The 19,796-nt window shown below is 42.4% G+C and overlaps 1 long non-coding RNA gene across 1 annotated transcript in view; it reads right to left on the bottom strand.

Moving 5' to 3' along the window:
• Positions 1-11,299: 11,299 nt before the first annotated feature.
• The window catches only part of LOC309636779, a 41,092-nt gene continuing 32,595 nt past the window's right edge, over positions 11,300-19,796 (bottom strand). Inside the window, exons 2-3 of the long non-coding RNA XR_014250219.1 lie at positions 12,798-19,796; positions 11,300-11,432 (exon numbers count right to left, since the gene is read on the bottom strand). The exon at positions 12,798-19,796 is cut by the window's right edge and continues 1,595 nt beyond it. This is a non-coding gene — a long non-coding RNA (uncharacterized lncRNA). The remainder of the gene's footprint in view (positions 11,433-12,797) is intronic.

Raw genomic sequence — 19,796 nt, 5'->3', positions numbered from 1 at the left:
AAACAGCCTCAATTTCTTCGACATTCTTCCCATTAAAGGGCAAAGTATATGTTCCCTTTCCTTGAATCTGGAAGGGGCTGTGACTCCTTCAACCAATAGAGTATGGAGTAAGTGACACTAGGTGACTTCCAAAGCTACGTCATAAAAGGCCTTGCAGTTTCTACCTTATTTACTGGGAAATTCATTTTGGAGCTCTGAGCAGCCTTGTAATGTCCAACTACCTTGATACCACCATGCAGGAGAGGCCACATATAGGCTTTCCAGTTGATGGTCCCAGATAATCCTGTCCTTCAGCCATCCCAGGCCAAGTGCCAGAAATGTGAATGAAGAAGCCATCTTGGAAATGGACTCTCTGGCCCCAGTTGTTCTCACCCTCAACTGTTTGAGTCATCCCGGCCCAGACATTGTGGAGCATAGAAGAACCATCCTTGCTGTGCCTTTCCAAATTCCTGACACGCTAAATCCATGGTTGTTGTTTGATGCCTATCTTAGTCCATTTGAGCTGCTGTAACAAAATACCACAGACTGGGTGTCTTATAAACAGATATTTATTTCTCCCGGCTCTGGATACTGAGTCTAAGATCAAGGCACCAGTGGATTCAGTGGTAAGGGTCCACCTCCTGGTTCATAGAGGATGCCTTTTCGCTGTGTCCTCACATAGCAAAAGGGACAAGGGAGCTCTCTGGGGTCTCTTTTATCAGGACATTAATCCCATTCGTGCCTGCCCTCATGACCCAATCACCTCCCCAAATCCCCATTTCCAATACGAACACATTGGGGATTGGGATTTCAACATATGAATTTTGAGAGGACACAAACATTCAGTCTGTTGCAATGCCTATAGGTTTAGGTTGGTTTGTTATTCAGCAACATAGAACCGCAACAGAAGTAAGTAACAAAATAATCAAAAGAGAGTGTGACTCTGCTAGAGAAAGAATGACTACCCAAAGATGAATAAAGGGACTTTAGATGGGGTAATGTTTTCAGTTGCATGGGGGACAGTTGGGTCATGTTACATGGAAGCATGATTTTGCCATTTTTATTTAGAAGTTAAAGGGCTTCCCTGGTGGAGCAGTGGTTAAGAATCCACCTGCCAATGCAGGGGACACGGGTTTGAGCCCTGGTCAGGGAACTAGATCCCACGTGCCTCGGAACAACTAAGCCTGTACACCACAGCTACTGAGCCTGCGCTCTAGAGCCTGCAAGCCACAACTACTGAAGCCAGTGCACCTAGAGTCCATGCTCTGCAACAAGAGAAGCCACTGCAATGAGAAAACCGCGCATCGCAACAAAGAGTAGCCCCAGCTCACCGCAACTAGATGAAGCCTGCACGCAGCAACGAAGACCCAACACAACCAAAAATAAATAAATAAATAATTTTTTTTTAAAAAGAAGAGGTTGGGCTTCCCTGGTGGCGCAGTGGTTAAGAATCTGCCTGCCAATGCAGGGGACACGGGTTCGAGCCCTGGTCTGGGAAGATCCCACATGCTGCAGAGCGACTAAGCCCGTGAGCCACAACTACTGAGCCTGCGCATCTGGAGCCTGTGCTCCGCAACGGGAGAGGCCATGACGGTGAGAGGCCCATGCACCGTGATGAAGAGTGGCCCCCGCTCGCCACAATTGGAGAAAGCCCTCGCACAGAAACGAAGACCCAACACAGCCAAAAATAAAAATATATAAATAAATTAATTAATTAAAAAAGAAAAAAAGAAGTTAACTATGGGGACTTCCCTGGTGGCGCAGTGGATAAGACTCTGTGCCGCCAATGCAGGGGCCCCGGGTTCGATCCCTGGTCAGGGAACTAGATCCCACATGCATGCCACAACTAAGAGTTCGCACGCTGCAACTAAGGAGTCCACGTGTGGCAACTAAGACCTGGTGCAACCAAATAAATAAATAAATAAGAAGTTAAGTATGGTTAAAAGAAGGGTGTGTGACTGCCAAGTTGACAGAGAGTGACTCTGGTAGCTTTGTACTGTGTCCATTTAGTTACAGTAGAACTACATTTTCCAGAATTCCCTTTCTTGCATGGTTCTAGATTGGGACTGGCCACAAGAGAAATTAGCCCAAGACTGGGGAGGTGGAAGTGAAGCAGCGCTTTATGCTCTGAAAGTCATTGTTGGGTGCCAGGTACGGTGGCAGTTCATGGATGTTGTCCCTAACTGCTGGCTCACTTGCTGGCAGGATCTGGACCTGCGCTATGTCCTTCAGCTTCTCTGAGTCCTGGGCCAGGTGCTTGAGTAATTCTGTGGCCAAGGGCTCGAGCTTTTGCAGGTCACCTGCATCCTCAAGATTAGAGATGGTTAGAGACAGACACAGGATCCAGCTTGTCCCTGTGGTTCCAGTGTGCCCTCAACTTCCCAAACTTTTTGCCCAGCTTTCCTTCTTGACTGCAGGCCTGGTTGATCTGTACTGACTTCAGGCCCAGTACCCTTGCAGAGTACTGCACTGGCTTCCACAGTTTTGTGAGGTCTGATGCTTTTTATAAATTCTTGATTCTACCTTACCCAAAGTGACTCTGCTTCTTCGATCAAACCCTGACTGATACATCCTATAAAAAAAGACTCATAGGATGTAAGCTCTAGCAGCTGCCTTAGAGTTCACCTGGTCCACTCCTCATTTCTGAATGGGGAAACTGAGGTCCCAAATGTGACTTGCCCAAGTGGCACATAATAAATGAGTGGTTGAACCAGCTTGCTAACCTGCTCTGTGACCTAAGTATTTGCCAAATTCCTGTTTGACTTATGGAATTGCAACAGGCCTGCTACACCAGATCCTATTATCTATCCAAGCACTTGATTGAGCCCCTTCATATCAGGCACGGTGTTTGGTGTTTTACATAGATGACCTCATTTTTTTTTTTTTTAATTTGCTTACTGATTTGTCTCCAAATGAAATGTTTTAAGGGCTTTCTTTTTTTTTTTTTAATTAATTAATTAATTTATTTATTTTTGGCTGTGTTGGGTCTTCGTTTCTGTGCAAGGGGTTTCTCTAGTTGTGGCAAGCGGCGGCCACTCTTCATCGCGGTGCGCGGGCCTCTCACTATCGTGGCCTCTCTTGTTGCGGAGCACAGGCTCCAGATGCGCAGGCTCAGTAGTTGTGGCTCACGGGCCTAGTTGCTCCGCGGCATGTGGGATCTTCCCAGACCAGGGCTCGAACCCGTGTCCCCTGCATTAGCAGGCAGATTCTCAACCACTGTGCCACCAGGGAAGCCTAGATGACCTCATTTAATCCACTTGCCCTCCAGAGTATATCCTAAAGTATTGAATTATCAATACTTCTGTCCGTCTCCACCACCACCAACTGCCCAGCCCTTATCACCCCTCATTCACAACTGACTCCTAACAGGCCTGCTCATTGGCAGTCTCTTCTCTATTCAGCAAACAGGGCCGTCTTTACACATCAGCTTCCACCATCAGCTTCCTCTCCTGCTGAAAGCCTGTCAGTGGTTTCCCATTGCTGTTGGATTAAAATGTATCAGGCCTACAAAGTCCCATAAGATCTGGCCCCATCTCCCTCCGCTTCGGTCACACCCTCTGCCTTGCTCAACGCACTCCAGCTACAGCGACCTTCCTTCTATTCCTAAAACATACCCAGCTAGTTCCTGCCATAGAGGCTTTGCTGTCTCCTCAGCCTAGAAGGCCACTCTCCCCCAGCTTCCCATGGCTGCTCCTTCCTGACAAATGTCATTTCCTCTGTGAGGTCTGCCCTGAACACTCATGTCTCTCCCCCTTCCCTTCAGTCACTCACTCCTTCCTCTGTTTTATTTCCTTCACAGCACTTATTGATGCCTATCACTGTCTTGGTTATTTACTTACTTATTTATTAACTTTGTCTCTCTCCTAACTAGAAAGAATCTCCATGAGGACAGGGTCTTATCTGTGTTATTCACTAATATATCCCTGGTGCCTAGTAGGTGTTCAGTAAATATTTGTTAAGTGAACAAACCTGGATGGTACCTACTGTTATTCTCTCCATTTTACAGATGAGGAAACACAGTGCCTGCGAGACTAAAAACTTGCCTGGGGTCCCGCTGTAAATAGCTTAGTTGATATTATTCCAACACAGGTTCACCTGACCATTATGCATCCTACTTTTGAGGCTTTGTTGCCTCCACAAGTGTCCTCTGGGTGCAAAATGTATCCAGATATTAGAACTGCAAGGAAACTTTTATAATCACCTACTCCTTGCCTAGTTGTTATATTGATACTAAAGTTAATCAGTTAACCATTTACGAGTCCTTCCTGTGGGCACTGATAAGGTAATTGGAATTGCTCCCCCAAATAGGACAGACATTAAGGATCCCTCATGTATCACATCCTGGGAATTTACAGATGCCTGCATTTTTATCTGATTTTCCTTCAATTGCCCTCAATTTTTCAGTTTCAAGAATGTGACTGAATTTTCGACCTCCTTGCTCCAGTTTTTCTTCATTATCTCTTTTGCCTTCAAGAAACTATACCATTTCTGTTCTAAAACAAGAAGAGACAGGGGATTTCCCTGGTGGTTCAGTGGTTCAGACTCTGCGCTTCCACTGCAGTGGGCACTGGTTCGATCCCTGGTCAGGGAACTAAGATCCCGCATGCCGCAGGGCACAGCCAAAAATAATAATAATAATAATAAATAATAAAAATAAAGATAAAACAAGAAGAGATACATTTTAAGAAAACAATTTTCAGATACATGCAAAGACACAGTAGCAGTTGATAACATCTGTTAGATCACCAGAGACCTGGAAGGAACCTTCCAGATCATCTTCTGCAGAACTCAACAGATAAAGAATCTGAGACCCAATGGGTGCAGATGGCTTGTCCAAGATGGGGCTAAAACTAGATATCCTTTACCCTGCTTCCAGGACTCCTCCCATCACATCACACCACACCGTCTTCCTTCCACCTCCTTACTGGAGAAACCAGGATTGCTGTGGAAACCAGGTTATGGGTAAACAGCAGCAGACCCATTACTCAGACCCGAGGCTTCAGATTGCATATACGGGGAGCAAGGTCATAGATTGTTCTGTAAACCAGGCCCTTTCTCGTTCTCAGTAGCACTGCCACACGTGACCACTCGTGCACTGAGGATGACTAGACTTGCCTCACCTGCCTGCCCTTCAGAGAAGCCAATCACTCCTCTACCTCAGCCGACCCATTTCTCCTTCCTCCTTGTCCATACATTGTGTTTCAGAAGAGCTGTGTTGAATGGCTTCCTCATTTCTGCTTCTGTGACTGTTTAAGCCTCTCTTGAGGGGTGAGCTGAGATATCGCTGCTAATGAAGTCTGACTTGCAGCATCCCCACGAGGCCAGAGCGGTGGGAGTGGCTCAGAGAATGTCAGAACTGGAAGATACCTTAGAGACCAATGAGTCTACCTTGTCACCCTATTTACGGATAAATGTGGATACAGAGAGAAAAGTACATGATCATTGACTGTTCACTTTGATATTGCTAGCTGGACACAGAGCAAAGCTAGAACCCAGACCTTCTGACTTTGCAGCCCAGTACCTCCTACATCATGCTGAAGCCCTGGCACTTAGAATACGAGGGACACAATGAGCCCCCTGGAAAGGGTGTTGACTGACTGACAATATCTTCCAGCAAGGAAATCAGGAAATTCTGTTTCCTTTTTAGAATTAAGCCCTACCATAGTAACTCTCTACAGGAAAAACAAAAGCAATAACAAAATTTCTTTATCATCCTAGGGATTTTGTGAGAATATAAGGCACACATATATAAAGGTTCTTACCATTAGGCTTGGAAAATTCTGTTGTCTTTCCTTCACCTGTTTGTTGTGGCACTGAGTTAAAACTTGCCTGTGTTGTCGTACTTAAATCCAAGAATTCTCCACTCCTCATTCTAGAGGTAAGTTTTCTATGCCTCTTAGTAAGGGTGATGCTATGGTGAAATTCCAGGGGCATAATTTGTCTTATATTCTAGGTGAATAGTGCCTCCTGGAGTTGTACAGTGTGTGTTCTTTTTACTATGCGGTGGCAATAAATAATAGCTAAAGTGCTTTACATACATGACCTAAGTTAATATGATACTCTAAAAGGTCAGGACTACTGTTGTGTCTATTTATCAGTGACAGAAGATTTGGAGGGATTAAGGCACTTGCTCAAGGTTACAGTATGGGGCAGAGATAGGTCTGTCTACAGTTAGACCTATAAATAGAGCAAGCAAATTAGAGCCAGAGAAATCTGATTGGAAATTTTAACTTGATAGTTCTAGCTGGGTGGTGCTGATCAATTCAACCTTTCTGAGCCTCAGTGTCCATATCTTTAAAATGGCATAATAGAAATTATGGCAGACACTGTTAGTTGTTTAGCCAGTAGCTACCCCCAACCCCTACTTGCCCCATCCAAACCTTTTTTTCCTTTCTAACAACAATGTATTAGACTGTCAAGTGCTTCAGAGGAAGACGAGCCCTTTCCTGGTTCTAGGGCATGGGGGTAAATCTCTCCCCTTGCAAGTGATTGGCTTAGGAATGGGCATACGACATAATTCTAGCCAATGAGATGGAAGTACAAATGAGGGGTAGGTATGGAGGGCTCATCTTTGGGGATGTTTTTCCTAACTTTTAGAAAGGGTATAGCAAAAACATCTGCCTCTTCTTACTCCAGCTTTTGGATGTTGAGTGAGGATGTGATGGCTGGAACTGTTGCTGCCATTTTGCTACCCAGAAGAGTGCAGACCAAATGCTGATGATGAATATGTGGTTAATTCTATGTGTCAACTTGACTGGACCACAGGGTGCCCAGATATTTGGTTAAACATTATTCTGGGTGTTTCTGTGAGGATATTTTTGAATGAGTTTAACATTTAAGTCAATGGACTGAGTAAAGCAGATTGCCCTCCCTAATGTGGGTGGACCTCATCCAGTCAGTTGTAGGTCTAAATAGAATAAGAAGGCTGACCCTCCCCTGAAATGAGAAAATTCCTCTTGCCTTACTGCCTTTGATCTGGGAGATCAGTTTTCTTCCTCCTTTCAGACTAGAACTGAACTATTGGCTCTTCCTGGGTCTTGAGCCTGCTAGACTTCAGATTGTAACTACACCAACAACTCTCCTGGGTCTCTAGCTTGCCAACTCACCCCGCAGATCTTGGGACTAGTCAGGTTCCATACCCAATCTGATATATGTATATATATTCTGTTGGTTCTATTTTTCTGAAGAGCCCTAATACAATGACAGAACAGAAAGGTGAAAAGAACTTGGGTTCTTACAGATATGATTGAGCTACTGAATTAATCAACCCCAGTAGTCCTTATGGCTAAACTTATGGTTAAGTGAGATAATACATTTTTCTTCTTGTGGAAGCCACTTTTAGTTGGGTTTCTTTCTTATTTCTTGCCCATGAAGGCACTATAACTGATCCAGCAATCAAACCAGTAGGATTGTTGTGAAAATTTAATGGTGGTTAGTAAATATTTATTTTCCTCTCAGCATCTAAATTATAGTACAAGACTCTCTTCTTAATAATGATAATCCCTTAATTGGTATAGTCTTTTTGTCACAGGGTGCTTCCATAGTCATTATTCTACTAGATTGTGAATTTCTATTATTATTATAATTATTATTATTAATTATTTTTGGCTGCACCATGAGCCTTGTGGGATCTTATTTCCCTGAACAGGGATTGAACCCAGAGCCACAGCAGTGAAAGCACCAAGTCGTAACCACTGGAACGCCAGGGAACTCCCTAGATTATGAATTTCTTGAATATTGAGACCATGTTTACTTTATCTTTATCCCTAGCTCCTAGCACAGGTGTTGAATCTTTCTTAGATTATATCTTTTCATGGATTTGTTCTTCAGTGGCATTGAAGCCCACTTGGAAGTAATTACCTATGAACTGGGTAAAGTGAATTGACACAACTCTAGATGTATACCCCATGTTATAGTTGTTGGTTATAGGACAGTTCAATTTGGTTCTTTGATTGGCAAACCTTATGTTAAGGTGTTTAAATATTAACTACTATTATTTAAGGCCTATGTTATATTGAAGACATCATTAACTTTATAACCCATCATGTGAACATTCCCTGACTGTCAGGATTTCCACCAAGGGCAGACTTAAGTTACTTGGAAGGGCTTGGGTAACCCAGGGCTCTAGGAAGAGCATTATAAAATGCTAAATGTGATTCTGAAGGATAAACAAGAATTTTAAGGACAGATAACCATCACCTAGCTGCCTCTGCCTGCTGAAAGATGTGTTTTTCTACACATCATAGACCATAAATGAGAAAGGGAGAGAGAAAGAGGAATCTCATGAGAGATAATTTTGTGTACATGCTGGGGAATGGGATGTGGAGTGGAAGGGGGTTAACAAGGGAAAGGAAGTCTATGGCTGTCAGTATCTCTGGGCTTCTTCCAAGAGGAAGAGCCTCTCCAAGGAACATTCAACTCTTCACCATGGCTCCTATGTAGATTTTGTGAATGAAGGGAATCCTTGACCAAGAAAGCCTTCTTTATGGTGAGTAAGCCTGTGAAGAAATTATTAATATTATTTCAACAGCTGTTCCCTAATTTAACCTCTAGCCAGTCTAGAATCTAGAAGGTCAGGTGTATGGCTCAGGCAATAATATCTTCCATCAAGAACCCCAAGTGATGGCTTCAGTAATTTTTCAGACCTTACCTTGAGTATTACTAATAATGTCTGAACTAGGCACCCTATTTTGAGGTAACCCCTGCCAGCTAATCACTGTGGCCCAAATGTCACTGGTAGGCTTTATCTTTGAGCACAGGGCATGTAGGTGGGAAGAGGTTGAGTCTAGAGAGTATGATGCTTTGGTACTGTCTTCAGGAGGTGCTCATGGTCCCTTCCACTCACAAGAGGGACCTTAACCCTGACAAAGGGCATGAACAATGTCAGGGCTGCTTCCAACCCACTTTCTGTGAGAATTAGTAAATTATCCCCTCTAGGTGGACCCTGCCCAAGGGGTTCATGGCTTGGTGAGAGAAGGAAAGCTAGATTGTAGCCCCACTTGCCCACAGTGGGGTGCCTTTGTACACTGTATACAATCTTCTCAACCATACAGGATGGCCTTTCATTATATGAGACCCTTCCCTTGGCTTTCTCCAAGTGATGATCTCAGTCACCTGAGGGTTTATTTTTAAAAATTAAAATAGCTTTTTAGGGGGTCCCTAATAAGGCCCTAAATAAACAGCATCTTTTTTTCCCACTGGGTTGGAAACACGCTGAATAAATAAACTAAAAATATTGCGTTTATTAGTGACAGAGGTTAGACTGCTCAGTAGATGCTACAGCTTGAGTACAAAAAAATACTTACCCTTTACTCACTGACCATTATATACCAGGTGCTGAAATGACACTAAATCTAACCTCTCCACAATTTGGGGAGATAAATATTATGATACCCATTTTGTAGATGAGGAAACTGAGTTAATAAGTCGAGGAGAATTCAAACCCAGGCCTGACTAGCCCCAAAGCTCCCCACTTCTTACTTGGCGTCGCCACTTCTGGAGAACCAGCTGGAACTTCTACAACTAAAACCCAATTAAATCAACCAACAATTCTTCTGAGATTTCCAAAATTGTCCTCTGGCAGAGTTTTTTCCTTTCCCCAAAGTGCTCCTTTGGCACAAGCCAAAAAGGTCTGGTTCCTCCAGCAGATATAGAAATGTGTAAAGCCTCAAGTCCTCCAATTCCGGGTTATTTTTCATTGCCCCTGGGAGCACTAGGTCTAATGCCAGCATGGACGTACTATTTTGAAACTAAACGCATTTCTGAGAAAACTCAGGCATAGTGCCACTGCAAGGATATATTTTATATCATCACTCAGGTCTTTTGTCCCACAGTGCAGTATCACTGCTGCTGTCCTTCCGTCTGGGCTTTGCCGCCTATGGAGAAGGGCTGCTTTGTTCGGTGTTTCTTCCCAAACACGTTGGGAAAACCACATTCACAGACCCAAAGGCCTGTTTTGCTCTCATGAATTTTATCATTACACACATACATTTTTCCATGGGATAGTTCTTGCTATAGGTCAGGTTCCTTAGAAGCAGAGCCTGAGATGTGTTGGTTTCAAGTGATTTACTGCGTGTTTTCAAGCAGAAGGAGAGAAACAGTTATGACAGGGGAAAAGGGCTAAACAAGAATTTGGCTTCAGCTGGAGTCTAGCTTTGGCTTGATCCCATGGGGAGCTCTGGAACACAAGTTGCACCAGAGGGTTCATCTCGCCTTAAAGCTAGGAGGGCTGGCCCTTTGCATCCCCATGACAGTCATTTTTTGGCCACTGGCCGTGGAGGCCACATGTCTGTGTGCCTGTGTACGTAGCTTCCCGGTCGAGGTGGCTCCCATTTGCTCAAGGTGGCTCGCTCTTAGCCAAGGGCACTTCTCCAGAGAAGGGAGTAGCTGTGAATTGTATTAGCCAACTCTCCCAGTAGCTCAGGGAAACTGCGTGGGTGCGCTGGCCGGTAAAAGGGATCTGGGCAGGGCACCAACACCAGTTCTGAACCACAAGACACAAAAATCATTTGAATCGGAGTATTGGTTCATTAATCTCGGAGTTCCCAGAGATTATGCTTCATTATATATTCTTCTCTACACATTTAGTTGGTGAATAAACCAACAGCAAAACAGTCCTGCACTTCCAAGTAGCTGTGAGTAAAGATACTGTTCAAGCAACAGTCACCCTATTTCAACATTCAGCCAGCCTGCTGAAATACATAACTGTGACAGCTACAGCATAAATTCCATTTTATATTCGTTTTCATGACCAACAATACTGTGTATCGGTCAATCTCACAGTGTGACCAACAGGTGGCACCAGAAACACCCACACTTATTCCAACTAATTTATGCATTATGTATATATTTGCTAAAACGTCAATTCCTCTCTACTTAGATTTTTCACGTTGAAAAGGCACACATAGCATTAAGCCCAAACCAGAAATTGGTAACTTACAGTTTTCCATTTGCTATTTGACCTCTGTCTTGTAAGGTTACTTGAATGAAAAAAAAAAAAAAAAAAGGATGATAGGGCCAGTGAATTCAGAAAGAAAACAGCTATTCATTAGCAAAAGGAAGGAAAAAAGATTGGAGTCCTGCATCCTTTTCCTTCAAGGTCTCTTGAGTGTGTAAATGCTGAAGATTATTAGGAAATATTTGAATAACAGGATAAAAAAGTCAAGGATACTGCCTCCAAAACATGAACTTTATTCCCCACTGAAAACAGACTTGGATGGCAACCAAGTTGCTCAAGGATTGCCCTGGCCAATATCTGACCACAGGGTTCCACTCCAGGAAAGGTCTCTGAGTCCAGCATTCACCATTTTCAAGTTTGTTTCTTTTGAAGTTTGTACTTTATTGTTGGTAAGGGGAAGTAAAGAGGGGGTGGTGCAGCATCTTCCAATTTTTTTTTTCCAACAATCCAGCATTGCACTTTTTTCCTCTGTTGGGCGATCCAAGGAGCAGAATGACTTAGGGAAAAAAGCACTGAACTGAGAATTAAGCCACAATACCCAATACCCTGAACCAAGAATTAGGCCACTTTTATTATTTGATTCTTCAACTATGTTAAAAATGGTTAAAAAAGGGGATACTGAGTCTCAGAAATGTCATTTAGGTCTAGCCAGGATCTCAATCCAGCTTCTCTGACCTCAAGGCCAGGTTAAATCTAGATGTGCCATGAGTTCACCGTGCAAGTTTGGACAAACTATTTCACCTAACTGGGCTTCAGCTTTCTCTATAACATGGCCCCAACACACCCTCCAGCTAGAAACCTCCAGATTCTGAATAGTACGTGTAGAGTGCAGTGTCTTGTGTACTGATTGGGACTGGAGGTGTGGTTTGGCTCCACAGTCCGTAGGAAGGGAGGGTAAAGCTCACTTTGATAGTGTTCCAAAGTGGAAGGTGACACGGCTATTATACAATGCGTGAAACAGTCTGGTTCTTGTATTTGGGGGGAAAAGTAAATACCAGGTCCTGATTAGTCTTTCCTATACCTGTCGTCAGCTTATTATACTGTAAACATTGTGCCTCTGGGAGCTTTCCTTTTCAAATGAAATGATCCCAGGGTTTGGAATTCCTCTTCTTATGCCATGCTCTTCTGCCATGCATGCTGCAAATTATTTTCACTGCCCTTATCTGAACTTTTACTATTTTTACTCTGCCTTTTTGACAGCAAGACTGATTAAAGGGAGTTTTTTTGCAGGGGAGGGGTTTGGTTTCTTTTTTTTTTAACTTAAAAGATAGAGGCAACAGGACACTTGAATGGTACATACGGATTCCTTGCTCATTTATATCTCCGTAATGTGAATGGGAAAAGTCAGGAAAGAGGGAGAAAAGAAATTAATCTTAACTGAGTGCCCACAGTATATCAGTCTCTCTGCTCAGCCTATATGATATCTCATCTCCCTTCATCCTCTTGAAAAGGAGGCAGTGCGGTATAGTGGTTATGTGCCTGGGCCCTCCAGGTGGACAGACATGGCTTCCCATCAAAGCCCTGGCCCTGCTTCACCACGTAACTCTGGGCAATCTATGTAACCTCTCTAAGCTTTGGTTTCCTCCATGAGACAACATACATAAAGTACTTAGTATTAGCCCAGAGTAAATGCTCAATGAATATTAGCCAACATCATTACTACCCTCCCAAAGGGCAAAGCTTATCTACTTCACTCTAGATAAAAAAAACTGAAGTCCTAAGAAGTTAAGTAAAAGATTTCCAAACTTATATTAATCTGACACTGTTATGGATACCTGTTGTTTCTTTTCCCGAGTACCCTTCCTTCCAGGGCAAACCATCCTACCCACCATTGTTTTGCTAGAGCAGACCCATACCCTACCTGTCTCCAAGCTACTGGGGTGGACACATGACTCAGATCTGGTCAATCAGAGTGTCTTATGTTCCTGTTTACCATGATTGGTCTAGGGCAGGGTCAGCAAAATTTTTCTATAAAGAACAGATAGAAATATTTTAGGCTTTGTGAGAGATAAGGTCTCTGTCACCACTACTCAATTCTACTGTGATAGCAGAAAACACAATTCATAAATGAATGGATGTGGTGTGTCCAATAAAACTGAAATTTATGGAGACTGAAATTTGAATTTCATATAATTTTCAGGTGTAAAAATACTATCCTCCTTTTTTTCCAACGATTTAAAAATGACAAAACTGGGACTTCCCTGGTGGTCCAGTGGTAAAGAATCCACCTTCCAATGCAGCAGGCGTGGGTTCGATCCCTGGTCGGGGAAATAAGATCCCACATGCCACGGGGCAACTAAGCCCACGCACCACACCACAGCTACAGAGCCCACACGCTCTGGAGCCCATGTGTCTCAACTAGAGAGAGAAAACCCGCAGGCCACAACTAGAGAGAAGCCCGCATGCCCCAACGAAGATCTTACATGCCACAATGGAAACCCGATGCAGCCAAAAATAAAAATAAATAAATTAATTAAATAAACATTTTTAAAAAATGACAAAACTATTCTTAGCTTGCCTACTGTCCAAAAGCAGGAGACAGGCTGGATTTGGCTCATGGGCCATAGTTTGTTGACTCCTGGTCTAAGACATGGGCATGTGACCCACAAACGGCCAAAGTCCTGTCATGAGATTTAATACATGGACACCAGGAGAGAGTGTGTGCCTTGTCCTTTTGTATCCTGATTCCCATGGCTGTCTTGCTTTCCACATGGAGAGATCCTGTGAGAGTATGAGACCAACAGCACAAAGAAGCAGAGCCAAGCAGAGCCAGCTAAGTATGGAGAAAGACAAACAGAGCCCTGAAAACTTCATTTGAGCCTCTAACCTAGCCATGCCTATTAGTTCCATGAGCCAGTGGATTCCTTTTTTTTTTCTTTCCTAATCTAGTTTGAGTCAGGTTTTGATCACCTACAATGAGAGGGTTCTGATAGAGACTTACGGGTTTTTTTCCTCACATTATGCAATACCTCCTTACAAAATTATTCAGAAAAGGGAAAACTAGCATGTATTATGTACTTACCATGTGCCAGGCAGTTGGGTAAGTTGCTTTCACGTGTGATCTCTCATTTAGTACTTATAACAACCCACTAAGGTTGGCATGATTTTCCTCGTTTTATCAAGAACACAGGCACATGTGATGCCAGTAGATTGCTTGCTCAGATCCAGTGTTTGATGGCAGAATGGAGCACCTTGCAGGGGTTTTTAGGATATTGGGGGAATGGACTTCTCAGGTCCCTTTTCTCTCCCACTTCACTCCCCAAGAAAGACTGATGGAAGGGTAAACTTTGTCAGGGCACGCTTAATCCCTTTTCTGGGAAAGAGAGCATGTACTGATGAGGAATCCCCACCGTTCCCTTTGGCCATCCTGGGCAGTGGGGAGTGGCCGTCCTGGAGTTCTTGCCCAGCTGCCCGGCAGAGAGTGGGAGAGCAGCTGAGGCACTGGTGAGCAGCCTGGATTAACCCCGGGCAGTTTGCAACTCCCTTGCAGGACCGATCCAGGATTTCCTTCAGAAGTATCACTTCACAGCAGCTGGCTGGCCTGCCTTTGCCAACTGCTTGACCCCTGGCTGCCCAGGAAGCTTCAGCAGGTAGAACTTGGCCAGCATGAGGAGTAGACACACCCTGAGCTCCTTAGGACAGAACAGAAAGGTTTGCACAAACAAGGTTTGCATGATACAGGATGAGACAGGTGCCAGGGAGAATAATCCTCCCCATCCATTAACCCTCACCTTGATATATCAGCTCTTTGAGTTTTGGCTTAAAGACAAAGAACTACCATAGTGATAGCTACAGTTAACTTATTGGGCAACTACTGTATCACCTTCCATTTCTTATTAAAATAGCTACCATTGTTTATCAAACAATCGCTGTCTGCCAGGTACTTTACTTATATTATTCTTAATAATTTCAACAACCCTGCAAAGGAGACATTAAATATTACTGACTATTTTATGAACAAGGTAACTGAGATGACTAGAGGTTAAGATATGACGAACTCTAGGAGGGAAGGGGAATTTGCACCTGATCTGTCTCCATTTCCACCTCGCTGTGGTAGGGGTGAGAGATTAAATGAGAAGAGAAGGGCAATACTTTCACAGCCTCCAGGAGTTCTCAGGACGAGTCAAGACACCAGAAATAGAAATGCAACTTGAGGCTTGAGTCCCTTCTCAGGCCCTGTGACTCTTTGAAGGCAAGGATTTTTGTTATTTTGTGTTTACCTGGTGTACCCTCCACACCTAACTCATACTTGGCTCTGAGCAGGGACGCAAAGAATGTTTGTTGAATGAATGAGAAAATGAGTCCAGGTGTCTGCTTTCTGTAAAATAACAAATGGCTGAGGGGACACTGACGTGATGAGGTCCTCTCTTTGTATATGTCACTTTCAGGAACTCTTAAAAATCATGAGAACGCTCAGGGGCATCCACACTGCAATTTAATGCAATTGACTGGAAGTTTACATAATTTCGCAGGTCATTTTATAGGCAGTGATTTACCTAATGACACCCTAGTGGCCTAAAAGAGTTAATGCATCTTTCAAAAATACTTCCCACTGGGAAAAGAATTTGAAAAAGAATAGATACATGTATATGGATAACTGAATCACTTTGCTGTACACCTGAAACTAACACACTGTTAATCAACTGTACTCCAATATAACAAACGTATGGACACCAAGGGGGGAAAGTGGTGGTGGTGGGCGGTGGGGGAATGAACTGGGAGATTGGGATTGCCATGTATACACTGATGTGTATAAAGTTGATGACTAATAAGAATCTGCTGTATAAATAAATAAATAAAATTAAATTAAAAAAAAAAAAAACTTCCCACTGGACTGCTGGGGAGTAGCTTGAAACAGGGAAAGAATCTGATTGAAAAACTTTCATTAGGCATTTTTTTTTTTTTTTTTTTTTTTTGCTGAACCTTAACCAGGCAGTGATCAAGTGCTGGGTGCTTAAAAAGTTAAGCAGAGACCTCTAGAAGGCAAGTCTTTCAAAAGGGAAAGGAGGAAAAAATGGGCGAAAAGTTCAAAAACTGGAGCTTTGACTACTTCCTGCCTAGCAGGCAAACCCTGAACCCAGTTCCCCTTTGCTTGCTCTTTGAGACAAGGCTGAGTTAGCACGCTATAAATTCCACTCTTCCAAGTGTGAGGAATGTGGAGATGAATGTGGGGAAGTCTTCATTCCAGAGGAAAGGGCATGATAGTGGGCCAGCTGGAGATGGAAGACAGGACATACCCCAAGTGAGAGCCAACAGAGATTTGAAATTAGAATCTGGGCTCAACCTGCATCTAGGTTTTAAGAACTCTGATTGTAAGTGGATAGGGCTGTCAAGCAGTTGGAGGGCATTTTGTAGAGATCTGAAGTGACACAGCATTGATTTGCCCAGAAAAATGACCAGCATATTTATTGGATCATTTGAGCCAACGTATCTTCTTGGTAAGGAGGAGCATTTGTCCAGGGAGATCTGACCTGGAGGGTTAGGGTAAAAGAAGAGGAGAGCCCTGCAGAGATGAGTAGAGAAGGTCAACTGGTGCAAAGAAGCTCATCTGGCTTTGCCATCGAAGGCAGCTTGATGGAGACGGGTTGTCTAAACAACCTGCCAAATTTCCGGTGGGTTGTAGATGACGCCCTCTCATAGAACTCACGGCCTGGGATCCAGGCCTGGCGTTTACTTTGGAACTTGTGGAAGATCATTTTTATTGGGAAGTGTGGTTTGGAGAGTAAAACAGTAGAGGACTCTACCTTTGAAAAATCAATGTTTGTTGGCACAAACTAAGGCTCTCTGGATTCTTAGATATTTAACAGGTTTAGACTAGGTATAAACAATGACTATGTGGGAACTAAGAATTCAAGGATGATGACCCTCTAAGGTTTGCTTTGAGTGGAAGGACTTAAACATATATTTTCTTAACGTAACCTCACCCAGTCATAGGGTAGGTGGATAGTAGAAAAGGCATTGCCTTAAACGGCCAGAAAGTGGGCACTCTAGGCTAACTTTACCATTAATATGGGAAGTGGGGCAAACTATTTAACTTCTTACATCTCATTTTACTTTAACATTATGGAGATAATAGTATTTTCTTTTCTTTCCACAGGAGTTCTGGTCAAAGTTAAATAAGATAAGTGACCATACTTTTAAGAATACAAATTGGGGACTTGCCTGGTAGCCCAGTGGTTAAGAATCCGCCTGCCAATGCAGGGAACATGGGTTCGAGCCCTGGTCCGTGAAGATCCCACATGCCACGGAGCAACTAAGCCCGTGCGCCACAACTACTGAGCCTGCACTCTAGAGCCCACAAGCCACAACTACTGAAGCCCACTCACCTAGAGCCTGTGCTCCGCAACAAGAAAAGCCTGCGCACTGCAACGAAAAGTAGCCCCCGCTCACCGCAACTAGAGAAAGCCTGTGTGCAGCGACGAAGACCCAACGCAGCCAAAAATAAATAAATAAATAAATTTATTTTTTTAAAAAAGAATAAAAATTGGTTCAACTGCATTACATGAAGAAGGCTTGAGGGTCTGGGTTTAAATCCCAATTCTATGATTTACCACCTGTCTAATCTTGGATGTGCTTCTTAACTTGTTAGTGCCTCAACTTCCTTGTTTCTGAATACCTCTCTCAAAAAGTTGTGAAGATTGAATAATGTAGGTAAAGCACCCACCTTATAGACAAGGTTTGCTAAATTATACTGTTTATGATTATGACTCTTATTAATCAAGTAACACATATTAAGTTCGTAGACTAGTACTTAAGCCGATATATGGTAAATGTTGATTATTATTATTATTATCGTTGATGTTTCTACCAGATATGAAAAAAAAATTTAGAAGTAGAATTTTTCTTGCCTCTCTAGAGAATGGCTGAATTAAACAGAAGTAAATCCAATCTGTGCAGAGCAACCTGGGCATTATTGGACCTGGGTCTTTTCCTACTACCTCCGGAAATCCTATTTCACAGGAGTTTTCATTTAATTCAAATAGGAACAATGGAGGCACTAAAACCACCAACAGTGTTCAATGCATAGGCAAAACCCAAACTGCGGATAGGCCTCGGACAGGATTCTTCAGCAATAACTTAGTAGCAACCACAGCCCTACAAGAATGATGTTCTGCCAGAAGCCTCAAAGCCAGGGTGGTGTCCTGCCACCAACTCACCACAAGAGATTGTACCAAAACAGTGGGGTAAAAGGAGCCACATTTAAAAAATTATAGGACAAAGAAATGCAAGTCCAAAATATTCATATGCAGAATGTATAGTAATCTCATGACATCCATAACTGCTAAGAGAGAATTAACTACGCTAGGACTCTTTAGTAAAAACTTACCGTTGGGTAACAAAATTGGTTAAGCTTGCCAGAAAGCTAATAGGACACCTAGATATTTATTTTTCTAGCCGAACGGTCTCATGGTTACACCTAAAACTTTTTTCTGCCCATTACGTCTTTTTGGAGTCAGTTCCATTTTTGTGTTTAACGAGTTTCTGAAAACTTATATGAAAAGTTTAATATATAAAAATCAAGCAATAGACTTACATGCTATGTGAGGAATTTTATCCCCAAGAATGAAAAAAATTATAGAGTTCCTAGTGTATAAGTGTTTTAATCTTGGTTTAAAAATAGAAATCTGAGTGTTAGACTATATATATACATATAAACATATATATGTATATATATGTATGATTATTTTAAATGGTCAAAACACAAATTAAACATTAAATACAGAAAATAAAATTTCTTATCTAAAGTAATTGCTTATCTCAAATTCTGCTCTGAGCCTATTTGAAATGATATTTTGTAGACATAAGATATTGGTTTAGGGTTAGGAAGGAAGACTGTCTGATGGTAATTTTCACTGGCTTGGGAAGTTTATTTTGCAGAGTAATGAGGCAACTGGTAAGTGGATTATGAGGCTATTTAGTTTCCGCCAAATTTTTATCTTGGATTAAGATGGTGGAATAATTATACAAGTTAATCTTGTTTCTCCCACCTTCGGAAGCCCTTAAAATAACATAAATGATAATAAAAAGGAATTAGGGTTGGCACATTTAGCAAAAAAACAAAAAACAAAAAAAAGAACAACCAGTTAAATTTATATTTCAGATAAACAGTGAATAATTTTTTAGTATAAATATGTCACAAATGTAATATTTGGGACTTACTGTATTTTATCTGGCAACCATAAAAAGAATAAATCCATAACACTGTACTGTTAGTAGATCATAGTTAGGAAGAATTTTGGGATTACATCAGATTGGATTTGTCTTACAATTCTACTTCTAGGTATTTGCCCAATAGAAATGAAAAGATATGTCCACAGAAACACCTGTACAAGAATTTCACAGCAGCTTTATTTATAAGAGTCAAAAATCTAGAAACAACCAAATTCTCATCAGCAGTATTATAGATAAACAATTCGCATTTCTGACAAGTTCTCAGGTTGTGCTGATGCTGTTTGTTCAGATACTATACTTGGAGAACTACTATTGTAGAGAAATCTGTAAAAAATAGATTGGCTCAGAAAGAAAGATAAGATTGAAAGAAACTCCCAGCTCAGAGTAAGGGTGACTATAAGTCAAGAGCAGTAGGGGCCCTGTGATAATTATCTGAATAATTAATTACAAGATAATTTGCATAATTAATTATCCAGATAACTAATTACAGACCTGCATCCAAAGCAGCAAAGTCATGTCCCTCACCCCACCACCACCCATCCCCGCCACCACTGAGCAGCCAGCAACAGCAGCAGCCTTAGACCCTGAGTTAAAGTCCCAGTAGAATATTCCTGCAAATAATGTTAACTTCCTATCTGGGGAGGGATAGGATGTGTGGGGGGAGAGGGCTGAGAGAGGTAAATTGAAA

This window comes from Balaenoptera physalus (genome assembly GCF_965194825.1).
Source record: "Balaenoptera physalus genome assembly, chromosome: 10".
NCBI lineage: Eukaryota > Metazoa > Chordata > Mammalia > Artiodactyla > Balaenopteridae > Balaenoptera > Balaenoptera physalus.
This window is presented reverse-complemented; position numbering and strand designations above follow the sequence as displayed.